This window comes from Chiloscyllium punctatum, chromosome 16 (assembly GCF_047496795.1).
Source record: "Chiloscyllium punctatum isolate Juve2018m chromosome 16, sChiPun1.3, whole genome shotgun sequence".
NCBI classification, from domain to species: Eukaryota; Metazoa; Chordata; class Chondrichthyes; order Orectolobiformes; family Hemiscylliidae; genus Chiloscyllium; species Chiloscyllium punctatum.
The window spans coordinates 14587675-14606407 of NC_092754.1; the positions used below are offsets into that span (position 1 = coordinate 14587675).

Genomic DNA, 18733 nt, shown 5'->3' on the forward strand with positions numbered 1-18733 from the left:
AACCCATGCAGACAAGAAGAATGGGCAAGCTCCACCCAGCCACCCAAGGCTGGAATCGAACCTGGATCCCTGGCGTTGTGAGGCAGAAATGCTAACCACTGAGCCATTTTGCACAAGATTTCATATTTCAGACTTGTGACAACTAGATGAATATGGGTCTTAGGGGTCTTTTTTTTTAAGACTCCATATCAGTAAGTCACAAGTTTTGATCTTATAAAACACTTTGATGAAATCCACTAGTTATATTCAGTTTTGTTGTCCTGAGCAATCTAGCCATTTGTGACTGGCAAAATTTATGGATCAAGTAGTTCCACAAAGTTTGAGATGGCAACATTTCAATTCTGCCCATGGGTAGTGGTAGAGATTATTATAGGGGTTTGCATAGCTCTGGACACTTTGTAGTCACTGAAAAGCATTTCTACTGCATTATCAGGAGTGCTGATTTTTAGCTGTCTTCTGCTGTTCTGCTTGTAGGTTTTCAGTCCCCCACTCAGAATTGTACTGACCATTTTGTGGCACCTGGCTTCTATTGAGCCACTACGAGTTCCAGAACTTTTTGCTGCAGTACCTAAATGTCGAATAACTTCAATAACCTGGTCAACAGTACACAGATATCAAACTTTTCTGAGTTTTTAACTCTGTGACCCCAGAAACAACCCATGCAGTTTAACTGCCTTCCCTTTGTTCCAAGGGTGAGAGCTTAAACTTTTTCAGCTTGTAATTATGTGAAAATTTGGAACCAAGCTCTCATAATTAGAAAAATACACAAACTACATTACAGCCCTGAACTTTGGAACAGATTTCTGATAAAATTCCCTCTTGCTAGTGCATTGCAAAATTTTTGAGTTATCTCTTAGGCATAGTAAAATCTATAACAGTCCTTACTGTCACTTCTATGGGTACTAATTACCTTTGTCCAACAGATTGTGGTCCAAATAAGTTACGTTTGCTTTGGCAAATTCTTTTTCAGCAAAACTTGGAATGAAATTAGCTCTTTGCAGCCAGTCAGTCAAATACTTTAATTAAGTGGTGTAAATGTGCTTCCCAGGTCTGGCTGAACACAACTAAGTTTTTGATATAAGCTGTGAATTTACATAGTCCCCTAGAGAGTGTAGTGAAGCCACCATAGTCCCAGAGGATCGTAGGACTGTGCACTCATTAGCGAGAGACAATTGGTGGTTCAATCCAAGGGTCACCACACCCCAGGTGAGGGGAGAGATTGGAATAGAATACTTTTACTGCCACAGATACTCAATGAATATAGTGATAAGTGTCAACGTTGCCAATTACAGCACCACTTAGGTACAAAAGTCCTTGCCACAGCTTCATTAGTTACAGGATCTTAGAGAAATAAAATGTCTAGCATTACAGAAATAAAAGTTCAGTACAACATTGGCACCTAGCTTCCAGTCCATATCGCACTGGCGATACGCTACGCTAGGAGGCCAGAAGGTTGCCACACAAGTGGAGCTGCACCAGGCTGGGAGGTTGCCATGCCACACTGGGAAGATGCTCCTGCTGATTGCACCACCGCACCAGGAGGCTGCTGTGGATTGCCCTTGCACTAGACCAGGAGGACGTCACGCTATGCTGGGAGGCTGCAGTTGGAGGGCAGGCGATGTCACTTGCTGGAAACCAGGAATCATCACTCAAGGGAGTGAGTTGAAAAGAAAAAAGAAAACTAGAAGGGAAAAGAAGAAATGGCAAAGCGGACGAGTTTTGGCTGGAACATCCTACTCTGCCGCCATCTTGCCAAGAGCAACCTTGTGATAACCTGCGTCAGTATGAGAATTGAATTCATGATGATGGCATCACCCTGCATAATAATCTGCCAACTGGGCTAACCAGCCTTGTGAATGAAATTGTTGGTTAATTGTTGGAATGTTGTTGATGCATTTTCATTCCAAACAGCATGCCTATGTATTGAAGAAATCCATCTCATAGTACAAAAGCTGATAGAGCCAGGGAAATATCAGTCAAAGGCTTGCCAATATCCTTTTTAGCAAGTCATTTTTGGTGACTAATCATGCATGTGAAATTCCTGAAATGTAGTCCTCAAATTTTATATGAGCACACTTTTTTGTTACTATTGACTTTGATAATCAAAACAGAAACTTTTTGCTTTTCATTGGATTTCAATTCCTGAATCTGCCTTCCCCCTCTCTGTCTGCCTGAACCACCTCTCTAGCTGTCTGGCTTATGGCTGGCTTTCACCTCCCTCTTTCACTGTCTCCCTGTGTGCCCTCACTGTCTCTTGTATGTGTCAATCTCACCCTCTGTCTGCCTCTGTCTCATTTATGCCCCCTACACACTCCTTCGGGCTATCATTTGTAAGCATCCCCCTGTCTTCCATGCTGCTTCTGCGCAACCCCCTTTGTCACTATGTACACACATCCCCACCCCCAACCCCTCAACTGGGGCATCTCCTGCATGACCCCACCTCTTTTGCTGGTTGTCTCACCCATACCAAAGTGAAAGTGAGTACTGCAGATGTTGGAGATCAGAGTCAAGATTACAGTGAAGCTGGAAAAGCGTGGCAGGTCAGGCAGCATCCGAGGAGCAGGAAAGTCAATGTTTCAGGCAAAAGCCCTTCATCAGGATTTCTGATGACGGCCTTTTGCCCGAAATGTTGATTTTCCTCCTCGACATCCTGCCTGACCTGTGCTTTTCCAGCACCATTCTAGTCTCATCCATAGCTGTCTTTCATGCATGCAATTGCATCTACATCCCACCTCTCTCATTGGCCATCTCGCCATATGCTTATCTTTGTTTAGGTCATTCGTCTTGTTCTCCACCTTACCTTCTGAATTCCAATTTAAGTTGGATCTACACTAAAATTGCTTTAAAAATAGATTCCTGGGTATGGTTCTATGTTGTCCCTAATTAACTCTGTATTGATCCTTCTACTGTTCTTGTATGTTTTTCTAGGAGCAACTTCTAACTAGTGTTCCAAGTGGTGAAGGGCAATGGTTCAATTGATTTAGACATATTAATTCTGATTAAAATATTATCTGGTGCTACAAGTGTCAACAACTGACACTGAGGAATGTTCCGTTGCTTTAGTCCCACTATTCCGCAGGTCATAACAGAAACAAACAATGCTTTTCCTAGTTGTTGAGATAGTCAATTACATAGCTTATCCATATCAACATTTATATAAAAAATCTGTCAGAAGTTTCTTTAATAAATGCTATTATTGAAATATCATCAAAACCGATTATTCAAGGAAGCAGCAACAACTGATTGACAGTGCTAACTGGTGCACAGAATAACATGAAAGTACAAATATTTAACCCTTTGAATTAATAAGCCCAAAATGCATCCTGTACTTAACAGATAAAGCATTTTTGATCCTTCTTTGAGAATATGTTTTGAGTTTACATTGGGGTGAGTTTTTTTATTTATTTCTTGAGTATGAGAGGAGAAGAAGACATTTAGAAATTGAACCAGTTTTGAGTTGCAGAACAAGGTTTACCTTCCAACTAGTGTTCCAAGTCGTGAAGGGCAATGGTTCAATTGATTTAGACATATTAATTCTGGTTAAAATATATTGTGCTAAAAGAAGATTTTATTTTGTACAGAACACCCAGTTACGAGAAAGATGAATTGGTCAAAATTCCACTTTGGACTGAAGAGTGACGCAGTCTAGTAAAAGGTCATGTGGGAGATAGTTGTTTTACACCAAGCATTAGCACATTGAGCCCCTTCCTTTCCTTGCTGTTACTATGTTTGAACAGTGTAAGAAAGATGCCACATTCTATTGTCAATGATATTTATAGGTAACATCAAGCTATAATAAGATAATGAGTACGTAACTGAATATCTGGAGAAAAGCACTGGAAGGTGAGATTGAGGATCAGCAGACCCAAGACCCAATTTATGGATATCAGGTTGAGCTGAGGGGAAAACATCATAGTGAAAGTCTCAAGGTTATGGGTGAAGGCTTGGAAAAAGTGGGTAATTCCAAGTACATCAGATCAGGGAAGACAGATGAAATTGAGCAATAGATTTGCTCAGGTTGCAATAATACAAAGAAATGCAGTGATGTAGGACATGTCAGAGAATGTCACTGAAACTAAGAAGAAAGATCTGAGATGCTGCAGACTGTTCTCATTATATCAGCCCGGGCAATAACTAGAGGAACACAACTGCGAACTGAGATGCAGAAGCTAAAGTGGATGTTTCGAGTAATAAGCAAGAACAAAATGATGAACTAATACATCAGGATGTCAATAAAAAATTGTGGGAGCATCAAAGAATGTAGCCAAGAACAATGTGAAATTAGATTCCCTACAGTGTGGAAACAGGCCCTTTGGTCCAACAAGTCCACACCGACCCTCCGAAGGGCAACTCACTCCACTCTGACTACTGCATCTAACACTATAGGCAATTTAGCACGGCCAATTCACCTGGCCTGTACATCTTTGTGACTGGGAGGAAACCGGAGCACCCGGAGGAAACCCACGCAGACACTGGGAGAATGTGCAAATTCCACACAGACAGATGCCTGAGGATGGAATTGAACCTAGGACCCTGGTGCAGTGAGGCAGCATTGCTAACCACTGAGCCATCATGCAGCCCCTTTGCTACATACCGTAGCAGACTTCCAAAGCCTGTGCATTTATATGTCTTTCCTCTTCCTAATCCAACACTGGGAAAACCAGCCCTTTTTAAAAACTCTTTTCTAATTAATCTGCTTAGCTGTTATGACAAATAGCTAGGGTGGGTGGAACTTGGACTCCAGCCTGGTTCAGAGATAGGAACAGTACCACTGCAGCTCAAACCAAGCTTTTTGACATATGTAGTCAACCTGTCCAGGGATGTTATGATACCTCTCCATAGCAGGTGGACCTCAAACCTAGGTACCTGGCTCAGAGGTAGGAACACTACCCCTTCACAAGAGTCGCAACTGAAGTCCTTTTTTTTTTCTTTTATGTCCAGAAGTGCTGTTGCACACTACTGCACGTTTTTGTTTCCGTCATTGGGTCACCGATGGCATTTTTTCATCAGAAAATCATCCTTTTTTTTTTCAGTTGATGAATCTGTATGCAAAGCCTGTTAGGGCACTGCAGACCATCAAAGATGAGGGAGAATGGAAGACAGTCCAAACCCAAGTGTTTTTTAACCAAAATGTTCAGAGATGTTCTTGCACACACCTGGTACCAGTAGGACATGACCCTGGTCTCTTGGTTCAGAGGTGGAGACATTACTGCTGTGTCACAAGAGTCCTGACGCCTTTAAACATGCTCTGATAAACATCAGCTGCTGCATATTATCTCTTGAGCATGTCTTAAAAAGGGACCAGACCATGTTGTCAATACAGTATATGGATTTGTTGATGCAAAGAGGGGGAATATATGGTGTTGTGAGTAATGGAGTTGGGCCTACCAGGAAGGAGGTGAAGAAGGCATAAGACCAGATGAAAAAGAGATGCTGGTGAGAGATTAAATAGGTGATAAAAATAAGAAAATAGAGAAAGGTGATCAACCAGCATTAGGCAGCCTTGGGTAAAATGGGGGGAAAAGCTCAAAGAAGCCAAAAAGGAGGGAAATTTCCCCTTGGGAATTAATATTTCGGTATTTGTTCTGAAAGAGAAATTCATTCCTCATGGTGGTTGGAATGTGGAGCTCCTACTGTTTAGAAGTGGTTGCAGTGAATAGTTTTCATTGTAAAGTATCTAAGCCATCTGAGTATAAGAGAGGAAAAGGATGAGGAAGAAATGCTGAAAGTGTGGTTTGAGGCATAAAATAATATGGATCATTGGGTTGAAAGGCCTGTTTTGTATTGTGTTTCCAAAACTCTAATGTTCAAACTGCACTAGTGTACATCGAAGTGTATTATAAACATATCCTTGTTTTTAATACATCCTATGATGTGCATACAGATTGAATACTGGAGCTGAATTAATTGACTATGGCTTTGGTTTTAGTGCAATGTAGTTTATCTCATTTGGAAAGAAGATTAGGCTCATGATTGCTATTCGGTGACTTGCTTAAATTGTGTTTGAAAATTCTGGGAAGACACAATCAGAATTGAATATATTTCATCCATTTGATATTGAGTCTTTTATGAATGATGGCCACTACTCTTCCTTCGACAGTCCCTTGGGAAAAGTTAGTTCGTTCAACTCCAATTTTGTACGTCCTGAGGTGATTAAATAGCCTGTACTGGATTTGCATGCCTTGTTGCAGCTGAGGCAGATGTTTGAAAAGGGCAATGAGTGGGAGGCTTGGATGTTTGCATGCTGCTTCCACTTTGCTCCCTGGCCTCAATTTGTCCACTTGAGTAAGTATAGATTTGGGGTTGGCACCTGAGAGAGTATAGCCCCATCAGTGCAATTAAGAGGGAGAGAAGCTAAAAATGCATTGAGAAAATGTAAATGTATTTTCACTCAAATAAAAGTACACGTTTAATTTTTGAATTGAATGGCTAATAAAAATCCATATGACTGGCTGGGTGGGCTGGGGGAAGTGGGAGGAGGTGGTAGGTGGTATGGAATTAAAGCTTAAAATTGGGAAGAAAATTGGTGTTTTTTTTCAGATACTCTCTCCTGTTCAGTGTTTTCTTAGCTTTTATTATCTTCACTTGGTAACTTCCATTTGATTATATGGCTAACATCAAAAATATCAATTCAAATTTTCTGATGTATTATTTTCAAGCTAGGGTTAACTCCTTTCAAAAAAAAAGTTAACACTGATTCAAAGCCCAGCTGATACTGATTTGGAGTATGAGACCATGATAGTAACCCATGACCACAAACACTGGAAACAACAAGGAATTTTTTTTTTTGCTGGTTGCTCTGTTGTTCAAACTCTTCCTTTTATAGTTTAGTACTTTTATCGTACAATCCACTATGAATGCGCTGTAGTAATGTAGCATTGCAATGACCTTAAGTTAATACAAGATAAATTACTTGTATAGGTTCTTTTCATAATCGACCAGACCTTGTCATGATTTGAGGTTATTAATCAAATTTGAATATTTATAAACAAAAACCCAGTGATAGTTGTGGCCATGAGGGAATCTTTTCATTGTGAAGCAATTGTGTGTAATTTGAGAGTGTTGTAATTTAAGATCAGTCAACAGTGTCACAGTTCAAGATGTGACACAAAATGATAAGTCCTTGATGACCACTTCCATGGTAACAATAATAAGACAGAGCATCTCCACTGTATCTTTTTCGCTGGTCTATAGAACTTCACAATAATGATTTTATATCTGGATATGGTGATTGGTGGCTCTAGTGTTACATTTCACCTCCGTGGAACAAGAAGTGGCAACATTTTCACTAAATCCTGTGGTTATTTAATATTTTAAACAAAGTTTTTGAATCTTTATAAATACGGAAAGTCTTTAGTTAGGACAAAAGGTTATCGAGCCAAACTAAATCAGCCTCAGTAGCACTGGATTTTCAACATAATGAAGTGAAAACATCACATGACCCTTAAAATTGCTCATTTATTCCCAACCAGATTTTACAAATAACAAATCTTAGACACCAAGTTTATAACTTAACCAAAAATTGGCAATTTATTATTAATAATAGAACACAGATAAACAACAAGGCAAGCTAATTAATATCTATGATCTAAACCAAATATGTAATTATAAACCACTTCTCTCATACCAATAGACAGACACGTGCGGTTAAGAAAGAAATAAAAAAAGTAAAAGAATTATAATTTGCAACTTCAGTAACTATTTCAGTGTTGAATACTAGGCTGTCATGAAATTCTTGAACAATGTGTTGTATTAGGGCATGTAGAACTGTAAAATTTGCTTAAATTCTGAAATCACTGGTCATTGCAAACCTCTGGAGATTTTTACTTCTTCTTACAGACTCAGATTCTGTTTTCGGAACTTCCAAAAGTTACTAATTGGAGAATAAGTAGAGAGAGCAAAACCAGACAATAGTCCCAATCCAGAAGCTGCCACAACAAAACTATCTTCTCCCAAAAGCCCAATCTGAGCCAGTTCACTTTGTTTTTCTCTTTTTATTGAACGTGCCTTTGATCTTCCCTTAATTGACAATTCAAAATATAAATAGCTGTTAGTTGCTGAGCTTGCAACATCTTAGTGCCAAAATGTCTACGGTGCCCTTAGAACAGTAATTAACCTGCATTTATCTTCCCAGGCCAGTTCCAAACAGAAAATATCTGTTCAAAGTTCAATTATCAACTGCAGCTCTCTCCAAACCAAAGAAAAAGCAAAATAGTAATGGATTCAACACTTTGCAAAGACTTGTACTTGGCTTAGGTATAAATAATGTTTACTATCACGTGAAGCCCAACTTTCTAAAATCTTTCATGGGACATTGATATTGCTGGGAAGGCAAGCACTTGTTTCCCATACTTAAATCCCCTTTAGAAGGTGATAGTGAGCCACTGATTTATACTGCTGCCTTATATATTGTGTCAGTACATTCACAGTGCTGTCAGGAAATAAGTGCTAAATGTTTGATCCAATGAACCTGAAGAAATGGCATTTATAGTTCTAAGTCAGGACTGTGAGTGACTTGGATGTGAACTTGCAGGCAGAGGTGCACCCATGCATCTGTTGCGCAGAATCTTTGAGGGAGTAGAGGTTTGGAAACTATTCTCTGAGGTGTTTTGGTCACTTGCTGCCAAGTGTCTTGTACATTGGATGTACTCCTGAACTGGAGGGATTTAGGTTTAGATTCATGGGTGATGTGCTGTTTCCTTGAAGTTTAGAAGGGACTTTGCTTCCTGTTAGAAATTTGCAAAGCAGTTTGTGACTTGCTTTAACAGTAAAGACCAGCTGTTGTACTAGAAGCTACATGTACGCAGTTATCCTTCTAGTTCAAGGTGAGAGGTGAAAAGTTTAAGGGGGAGATACACAGCCAATACTTTGTACAGTGGGTGGTAGGTGCCTGGAATGTATTGCCAGCAGAGATAGTAGGGGCAGGCACGGTCGATTCATTTAAGATGCGTCTGGACAGATGCATGAGTAGGTGGGAAGCAGAGGGATACAGATGCTTAGGAATTGGGCAACAGGTTTAGACCGTAGATTTGGATCAGCTCAGGCTTAGAGGGCCGAAGGGCCAGTTCCTGGCCTGTAAATTTTCTTTGTTCTCACTTAGGGAATCGTTAAAGTTATGTGACGAGGGGCTGTAAAGAATGGTGTTACAGTCCCACATAACAGACAACTAACACAGCAAATTAAAGAAAAGTTAATTTCCCATTAATGAACACAAATGAAGTATTTCATGACATTTTCAATTTACACCATGCTCCACCCTCCAAATAGATAGCCCTTAAGATTAAGTTACAACTCATTCTGGCTTTTCAGTTCTGTGTTTTTGGGGCCTTCCCTCTGCCATGCTGGGTCAGTCTTCCAGGATCCTTAGATATTCATTCCAAACAATTTTCTGAATATCCTTAAACTGACTTCTTGCAGCAGTGCACACTCCGCTGATCCTTGATCCTTCATTTTCCACAAGTCTTCAAAAAGTGAACCAGTTCTCCCAGCCTTTAATAAAAACAAATAACTGGATGCTGGAGATCTGAAGCAAAATGTGAAATTGCGAGAGAAACCCAACCAGTTTTGATGAATAGTCACTGGTCTCCAAACAGTAACTCTTTTGCTTGGTGGCTAATGAAAAAAATAATCTTTTCCTTTACTTCCAAAGCAAACAGCTATTATTGTCTCTTTCTCCATGTATCTGTCTACAAAATGAGTTACATCTGCTTTTTTGTGCCAGTATGTGGAAACATGGCACTTTTCTTACTAACTCAAGGAATGTGGGTGTCAGTGGCCAGACCAGCATTTATTATCCATCTGTAATTGCTCAGAGTGGAGAGTGTAGTGCTGGAAAAACGCAGCAGATCAGGCAGCATCTGAGGAACAGGAGGATTGACGTTTTGGGCATAAGCCTTTCATCAGGAATGAGGCTTGTGTGTTGGAGCTGAGAGATAAATGTAAGGGGGTGGTGTTTTGGGGAAGGTAGCTGAGAAAGCAATAGTGCATGAAGGTGAGGGAAAAGCTGATAGGTCCAGAAGGGTCGAGTGATAGACAGGTCTGGCGGGCGGTGCCGAGTTGGAGGTTTGGGATTGGAATAATGTGGGGGGCGGGGGATGTGTGGAGGTGAGTAAGCTGTTGAAATCCACATTTATCCTGTGTGGTAGCAGGGTCCCAAGGCGGAATATGAGGTGTTCTTCCTCAAGGCGTTGGATGGTAATGGTTTGGCGGTGGAGGAGGCCCAGGACCTGCATGTCCTTGACTGAGTGGGACGGGGAGTTGAAGTGTTCAGCCACAAGGTGGTGAGGTTCATGGGTGCAGCTGTCCCAGAGATGTTCTCTGAAATGATCCAAAAGAAGGCGTCCTGTCTCTCTGATGTAGAGTAGACCACACCGGGTGCAGTGGATGCAGTTGATAACATTGGTAGCAGTACAGGTAAATTTCTGACAGATGTGGAAGGATCCCTTAGGGCCTTGGATGGAGGTGAGGGCAGCGGTGTGGGTGTAGGTTTTGCACTTCCAGGGAAAGGTGCATTGGGAGGAGTGGGGTTCAAGGGCAGTTCCTCCAAACCAAAAGGGGAAGCCATGGGTACCCTCATGGGACCCAGCTATGCCTGCTGGTTATCGGATATGTGGAACAGTCCGTCTTCTGCAGTTACACCGACAACACACTGCCACCTGTTCCTCTGCTACATCGATGACTGACTGACTGTGTATCAGCGCCACCTCCTGCTCCCATGAGGAGGTTGAACAGTTTTAGATTAGATTAGATTACTTAGTGTGGAAACAGGCCCTTCGGCCCAACAAGTCCACACCGACCCTCCGAAGAGCAACTGGACCTCTCCATCACTGCCTCTGGCGACTGATTAAGCACAGACATCTCCTGCAAGCTCACCAACTCCCACAGTTACCTCCTGTAAAACCGCCATCCCTTATTCCCAATTTCTCTGCCTCCGCTACATCTGTTCCCATGATGACGAATTCCACCTCCAAGTCCCAAATGGCCGCCGCCTCCTCCAACGATCGTAACTTCCCTTCCCATATGGTGGTTGATGCTCTCCAATGGATCTCTTCCAATTCACGCACCACCGCCCTTGATTCCCACCCCTCCCAACTCAACAAGGACAGAGACCGCTGGTCCTCACCTTCCCTCCACCAACCTCCGAGTACAACGCATCATCCTCCGCCACTTCTGCCACCTCTCAACAGACCCCACCACCAGAGATATATTACCCTTCCCACCCCTTCCCTTTCCAAAAAGACCATTCCCTCCGCGATTCCCTCATCAGGTCCATACCTCTCACCAGCCCACTCCCCACTCCTGGCATCTTTCCCTGCCATCATAGGAAGTGCAAAACCTGCACTCACACTCCTCCCCTCACTTCCATCCAAGGCCCTAAGGGATCCTTCCACATCTGTCAGAAATTTACCTGTACCTCATCGACTGCATCCGTCGTACCTGGTGTGGTCTCCTCTACATTGGGGAGACGGGATGCCTTCTTGCGACTTATTTCAGAGAACATCCCTGGGACAGCCGCACCCACCAACCCCACCACCTCGTGGCTGAACACTTCAACTCCCCCTCCCACTCCGTAAGGACATGCAGGTCCTGGGCCGCCTCCACTGCCAAACCGTTAGCACCCGATGCCTGGAGGAAGAACGCCTCATACTCTGCCTTGGGACCCTGCTACCACATGAGATAAATTTCAACAGCCTCACCATTCCCCCCAACATTATCCCAGTCCCAAACCTCCAACTTTGCACTGCCCGCCAGATCTGTCCATCACTCCTCTTTCCCACCACTCCCCCCACCTATCATCATCTTCCTCACCTATCATCAGCTTCCTCACCTTCATGCACTATTGCTTTCTCAGCTACCTTCCCCAAAACCCCACCCCCTCACATTTATCTCTCAGCTCCCAACACACAAGCCTCATTCCTGATGAAGGGCTTATGCCCGAAACATCGATCCTCCTGTTGCTCGGATGCTGCCTGTCCTGCTGTGCTTTTCCAGCACTACACTCTTAACTTTAATCTGCAGTCCTCATTTTCTCTTTGTAATTGTCCAGAGGGCAGTTAAGAGTCAGCCACATTGCTGTGGGTTTGGAGTCATTTGTAGGCCAGACCAGGTCAAGATAGCAATTTCCTTCTGTCAAGGACATTTGATTGGTTTTTCTGACAATCGGTTTCATTTTCTAACAGTTTCATGGTCATCGTTAGTCTCTTAATTCTAGATTATTGTTCAGGTTCATGTGACCTGGAAATAAAACCAGATTAGGGGCAGAATTTAATGATGATTACTCCCTTCAACTTAAATTAGAGAAAACAATTTAAAATATAACTATTTCATACTGTCTTGTATTTGTAACAATGGTTTAGAGCAGCATTTAAATTAATATTTTCTTTATTGGAGATCCTTTATGAAAAGCAGTAATGCTCGTCTGTACAAAAAGCGATTTTTAATGCTGCATGCATTTTAAGAATTCAGTAAATTTAAGTGTTAAAGAAAATCACATGCTCAGATCTTTCAATGCTTTTTTTTCCTTTGTCATCTTTTAAAAAATGCTAATTTTACCAATTAGAACCACAGCTAACCTATTTTTAGCATGAACAGTGCATCGGTGAACTGAGCAGGTGAATCAATTTTTAACTTAGATGGAATGAGTATCTCTGAATCAAGCCAACTCAGTCAACCCTTGATTTCAATGATTGAGGTCAGTTGTGCCAGTATGACTGGATGGTATTGTGTGATGCTTCGTTAGTAGCATGGGTCTTTGTGCACAGTGGATGCACAATTTGCGAATCACATTTGACTGTGAGATAAAAAGTGTAAGTCCTTTTTATTTCCAATTTAAAAATTGTCCAGCATTTGTCCAAGTGTTATCAGATGAAATTTAGGAGGCTGTTGGATAATGCTCCTATCACTTGGTGAGCCTTGCAGAAGATGTGCTATGTAAGCTTCTCTACTCACTGATTTTAGCAGGTAATAATTTGTCTATTTTCTGTTACTTGTGACTGTGAGAGATGCATAGACATCATTATCTTCAGTGAGTTGTGTTGTAATGTCACTAGCAGCAAAGCAAAAGACTGCAGAAGAGTTTTCATTGCTCCATTCGAGTCTTGGAGACTGGCTGTTTGTTTAATGTGCATGCTTAGGCCCCTGGTTTCATTTTTACTGGAAGAACCTGGAAAGATTGTAGTCTGTATCTTAAAAAAAAATGCTTTTACAGGAAACTATATTGAGACAATCATTGAAAAGATAAATATCTAAAACTATTGATATTGATGTTAGATTTTAGGGGACATGGTTTACAAATGGTGTCGTTGTTAACAAATATTTTTCAAACATTTGGTCCAAAATTGACACTTGAGACATTTTGTATCAGTTTGCTCTTTCAAATAACATTTATTGCTGTGATTTTTTAAAAAATCAAAATGTTAAATTTTGTTAAATCACACTGGTTTGCAGGGGTTAATTTATTTGGTTTTGAAACCCGTCACTTGCATTGTGGCAAGCTGAAATGCTCTGTGCTGGAAGTGTTTTAGGCAAACGCTCCTATAGCTCAACATTTACTTAAGAATAATTAAAAGGCAATATTTTAAATTTATGTGGACGCACAATCCTTTCTTTAACCAAATCATCCAAAATTGGATTCAATGGATCTATCAGAACCTGACAGCTAGTTGGCTTTTGTTCTGTTTCGGTTTACAGTTGAATTATGAATCTGATTATGAGAATGGAATCAAGATTCCATAGTTTCAATTGGTTTTTGTTTCTTGTGTTGAAAAGTCACTTATTTTACAGTAACAGATTTGAAAAATGTTAGGTCTTGGTACATGGCTGTGAAGGATGTAGTTGTCTTAAAGCTTTACCAAATAATTTTGGGTGGTTTAGAATATTCCACTTGCATCTGTACTATTTCGAGAGGTATGTATTGATGTGATGGAATCTGATGGTTGAAGAGATTAATCCATGTTTTGCTGTAAACATGATAAATGTAACTGATAAAATTCTATGCTTGGAAAATTGTGGAGAGGAAATGAAGTTTTTATGCCATTTAAAAAATTACTAATACAAATTTTATTTTTTGCCATTTTCCTTCCTCCTCCATGCCAGGTTTTCCTTCTGACTCAAATTGCCCAGAGACTCTCAGGGGAGAGCAACACCCAGTGCCTGGTTACATGAAGCCAGATGATAGGAAAGCTCGTATTCTATTAAATATTTGCTCTTAATGTTCATGCCGGTTCCTCCTTTTGTCCTTGGTGTCTATCAGTATTCAGTAGCAGTGATAACAAGAAGAGAGGGAATGGTATTTTCAGATGATCCGCATCATACTGCGAATAAGATGATGTGCTGAAGAACTGCAGGGATCCTGGTGGGTTATATAGCTATCTATCCGCACAGATTTGATTTTTCCTTCCTTTATGTGTCAGTGACAGGATTTAGTAACGTGTAATATACTAGCCGTACAGTATAAGTTAAAAAATGGAGTGCTGTCTGCAGTGGTTGGGACTTGATTTAATACTCATCCAGGCTGCGTCTGTGATGTATTTAATTTTATCTGTTATACCTATTCTCCTGGCTGTGAATGTAAAATATTTACAGTGGAAGCTTTGGTTTACAAGGAAAATAGATATTACAGTAGACCTTTGGCATTCAAAAATTAACGTTGATTACAACTACCAGTGATTTTGAAGTGAAATGCATCCCGAAAAGACAGAGGGTATGTGTAATGTTTCTTCTTGCAAGGTACTGATGAAAGCTTTTGTATGCTTAGGTCATCTTAACAGCCATCATGATTGTTGCTCTGGTGTTTGTCATTGAATTTTGGTCATTGTTAATTATAGTAGCAAAGCTGTGTCATCAGTGGCCTATTTAATTTGGAAATGGCATCCTTTGTTATGATCGTTCTGAAGATAATGGTACTTTTGTCAGCTAAAACTCTTAAATATTTTCAAGTATAGGAGTTTAAACAATTAACGGGAACATTTATATCCCTATGACTCAAAGACATTAGCTTATTTGAAATGTTTTAGTTAAACATAAATGCTGACAGTATATTTTTGTTCGAATTGCTGGTAGCTATGCTTGACTTTGAGTTGTGCTGAGAGAAATATGAGGGGCATGAGACATTTACTGCGTAATGGGTGATGCTGATATGTAATGCACGTGTTTCTTTGGTAACTGGATTTTGTGTGGGAGATGAACATACCCACAACTATGACAGACAAACATAATTTCTAAGAAGGCAAGAATTTACTTCAGCTCTTTTTTTTATATGGTATGGATATCACTGGCAAGGCAAGTGTTTAAGAATCTTTGTTGCTAAAGGACTGGATCCAAAATCAATTGTAGGCCAGACCAGGTAAAGATTTCCTTCCCTGAAGGACATCAGTGAATCAGATGGTATTTTATGACTGTCAGTGATATTTCGATTGTCACCATTACATTACACCCAAGGTTTATTAATTGAATTCAAATCTTACTGTCTTACCTTTGGTGAGATTTGCACATTGCACATTTCCCCAGTGCAATGCTCTGGATCTCTGAATTACTAGTCATTACCACACTGCCAATGTCTCTCTGTTTGTGCTTCTACAGTATTATCTGGACTGACCTGAAATGTACAGAAATTTTCACACACAAGCTGCACATGATCAGATATATAATCTGCTTTTATATAATAAAATGGATGTTGAATGGAGTTGAAAATCCTATCCAGCTACAAACTAGACCATCAGAATTAACTGTTGTCTTGATGAAAATATGATCAGAAAGAGATGTAATCTAAATTTTTAAAGTATTGAAGCAAAAACATGTTTGTTCCCCTGTGGTGATATCTTTTGAAGGTAATGTTTTTTAAAAAATGTTCTGGTTATCACACTAGTGGAAGAATGGGATTGCTGTGTAGAGGGTGCGAAGGAGATTCACCAGGATGTTGTCTGAGCTGTTAGGTTTCAGTCATCAAGGGAAACTACATAGGTTAGGTTTTAGTTTTATTCCTTGCTCCCTTTGAAGAGTAAGGTCTACAATTTGTCTGACAAGTAAGTTTTTTTTAAAAAACTACCCTTTATTGATGCTAAGACATCTTTTGATTGAAAGTGGTAGCAAATTCAATCACTTGGAAAAAATCCACATACAAGAACAAATAATTGCAACCTTAATTGTCACCATAACCCTTTCTCAACAGAAAAAGTTTTGTGTTCTGAATTTTCAAGAATGGGCTTGCTGAATACAACCAGGAGGCTGTCTGCTGACAGGCACAGAGACATACCATTTAGTGTCATAGAGATATACAGCACGGAAACAGACCCTTCGGTCCAACCTGTCCATGCAGACTAGATATCCCAGCACAATCTAGTCCCACCTGCAAGTACCTGGCCCATATCCCTCCAAACCCTTCCTATTCATGTACCCATCCAAATGCCTTTTAAATATTGCAATTCTACTAGCCTCCACCACTTCATTCCATACACATACCACCCTCTGTGTGAAAAAGTTGCCCCTTCGGTGTCTCTCATATCTTTCCCCTCTAGTTCTCGACTCCCTGACCCCAGGGAAAAGACTTTCTCTATTTACTCTATTCATGCCCCTCATAATTTTGTCAACTTCTATAAGGTTACCCCTCAGCCTCCAACACTCCAGGGAAAACAGCCCCAGATCTATTCACCCTCTCCCTATAGCTCAAGTCCTCCAACCCTGACAACGTCCTTGTAAATCTTCTCTGTTCAGCTGCGCAGTTTACAAAGTTCATGGGTTCTATGAAGACATTCGGACACTAAATTGACATCAGTGCCATAGGCGTGGTGAACTGTGTAAACATGAATGTATTTTTGTCACTGTTTTTTGTGCTTATGTCATGGATGCATTCTGATCCAATCTGATCATTCTTCTTGACTTGAAACAAACTTAAAATTTAACTTTTAAGTTGGAATGTTGTTGAAAATGGGATAAAGTAACTCAATAACTCCTTAATTAAGTTTAATGTGGTGAATTAATTGAAATTTAGAATTCGATGATCCTGATTTTCGTCAATATTAATTTGTTGGCTGCACCAAATTTGAGGTCATAGGTGGTAATGCTGGTTGCAACATGTTCACATTTTTTTAGGGAAGTTTTGGAATAAGCTGAGAAATGGGCGCTCAAGGCACACATTTTAAAAGTGTTAGGAATAAGTTGGAGTGTATGCTACTTTAAGAACAGTTGTAACTATAAGCAATTAATTTTCACAGTTAAAGCATATCATCCATGGAGTTACCATCTGAATGCCAAGAAATCCTTCTGATGATGTAGGGGTGCCAGTGTTGGACTGGAGTGGACAAAGTTAAAAATCACACAGCACCAGCTGTTAGTCGAACAGGTATCTTTGGAAGCTTTTTGAGCAAAGCTCCTTCATCAGGTAGCTTGATACCATTCAACATAGCAAAAAGGGAAGAAAAATTAACTGGGTTAGCAACTGGTTAGCCGATCTACCAATTTGTCCTTTGTGTTGTAACAGCAAAGCGGTCAAGTAATGTTGCTTTGTTCTAGGACCAACTGGGCCATTATGTAGATATTATTTGTTTCTAAGTATAAGTTAGCTCGCTGAGCTTGAAGGTTTGTTTTCAGATGTTTCATCACCATACTAGGTAACAGCAGTGAGAGTCTCTGGTGAAGCGCTGGTGGTATGTCCCACCTTGCTATTTATAGGTCTTGGTTTCTTAAGGTGGGGTGATGTAATTTCCAGTTCGTTCTTCTTTTTATTTCATTTTTTAAGGGAAGGTAGATAGGGTCAGGAAATTGATGAGTTTATTGAGGGAGTTCTGGTTAGAATGCCATACCTCTAAGAATTCTCGTGCGTGTCTTTGGTTTGCCTGTCCTAGGATATGTATGTTGTCCCAGTCAAAGTGATGACTCTCTTTGTCTGTATGTATAGAAACTAGCGATGATTTGTTTATATTTTAAATGATCAATTTTGAAAAGATTTTCTGGCTAAGTGAGAACCTTGGTAGTTGCAACCTTTCTCTTCACATTCATTTTTGTGTTCTTTTGGTCCCTTCTAGAGTCTATTATTAATAAAACAAGTTCAGAAGGCAAAAGTAATTTGATTCACTTCGATCTCTTGTATTTATGTGCTTGAGGGCGTATAATACAAAAACTCAGTGCTAAATGACTGGCAGGTTTGAAAGATTCAATGGCATTTTCCTGCTTTTAAGAATCCTTTTGCTTTTTTCTTGATCCTTCACTGCTAGTCCAACTGATGTTGCCCTTGGGGACAATATGGCTGCATCTAAACCTTTTTAGGTGCATTGGTGAACACTTGTAACTTTTTTCGAGATCTGCCACAACACACAGGACAAATTGTGGGACATGCTAACCAGTTGTTAACCCAGTTAATTTTTCTTGCCTTTAGCTATGTGGAAGGCTTTCTTGGCATTCAGAAGGTAACTCTTTGGATAATAGATGTTGAGTCCAGAAATTAGTTGCTTCTAGTTCTTATAGTAGCATACGCATCAATTTACTAGTAACAGTTCTTAAAATGTAATCTCTAGTTATGTACTACTGATGGTAGTACTGGGCAAGTCACAATCTAGATTGTGATCTGGCCTGATGAACCGTTGATTGGATTATTCTTTCCTCTATTGTTACCAAGGTAGTAGATCACTGGCAGCCTCTTGCAAATATATTCAATGTACTTTTAACAGAAGAACATCCAAGGTTATCACCTAACTAAAGAAAAACCTACTGTTACTTGAAACAAGAACTATTTGGCAAG

The 18733-nt window shown here is 40.3% G+C and overlaps 1 protein-coding gene across 5 annotated transcripts in view; it reads left to right on the forward strand.

Moving 5' to 3' along the window:
• prkcz (protein kinase C, zeta) overlaps positions 1–18733 on the forward strand; it is a 428930-nt gene that overhangs the window by 110101 nt on the left and 300096 nt on the right. The window contains exon 1 of one of the 5 annotated variants that reach the window (XM_072586282.1): positions 12788–12806. The exons of 3 other annotated variants lie outside the window; for them this stretch is intronic. The gene's annotated coding sequence lies outside the window, so the exon portion shown is untranslated. Of the gene's footprint in view, positions 1–12787; positions 12807–14165; positions 14354–18733 lie in introns of those variants that run through there. One more of the 5 variants, XM_072586281.1, reaches the window with a different exon arrangement.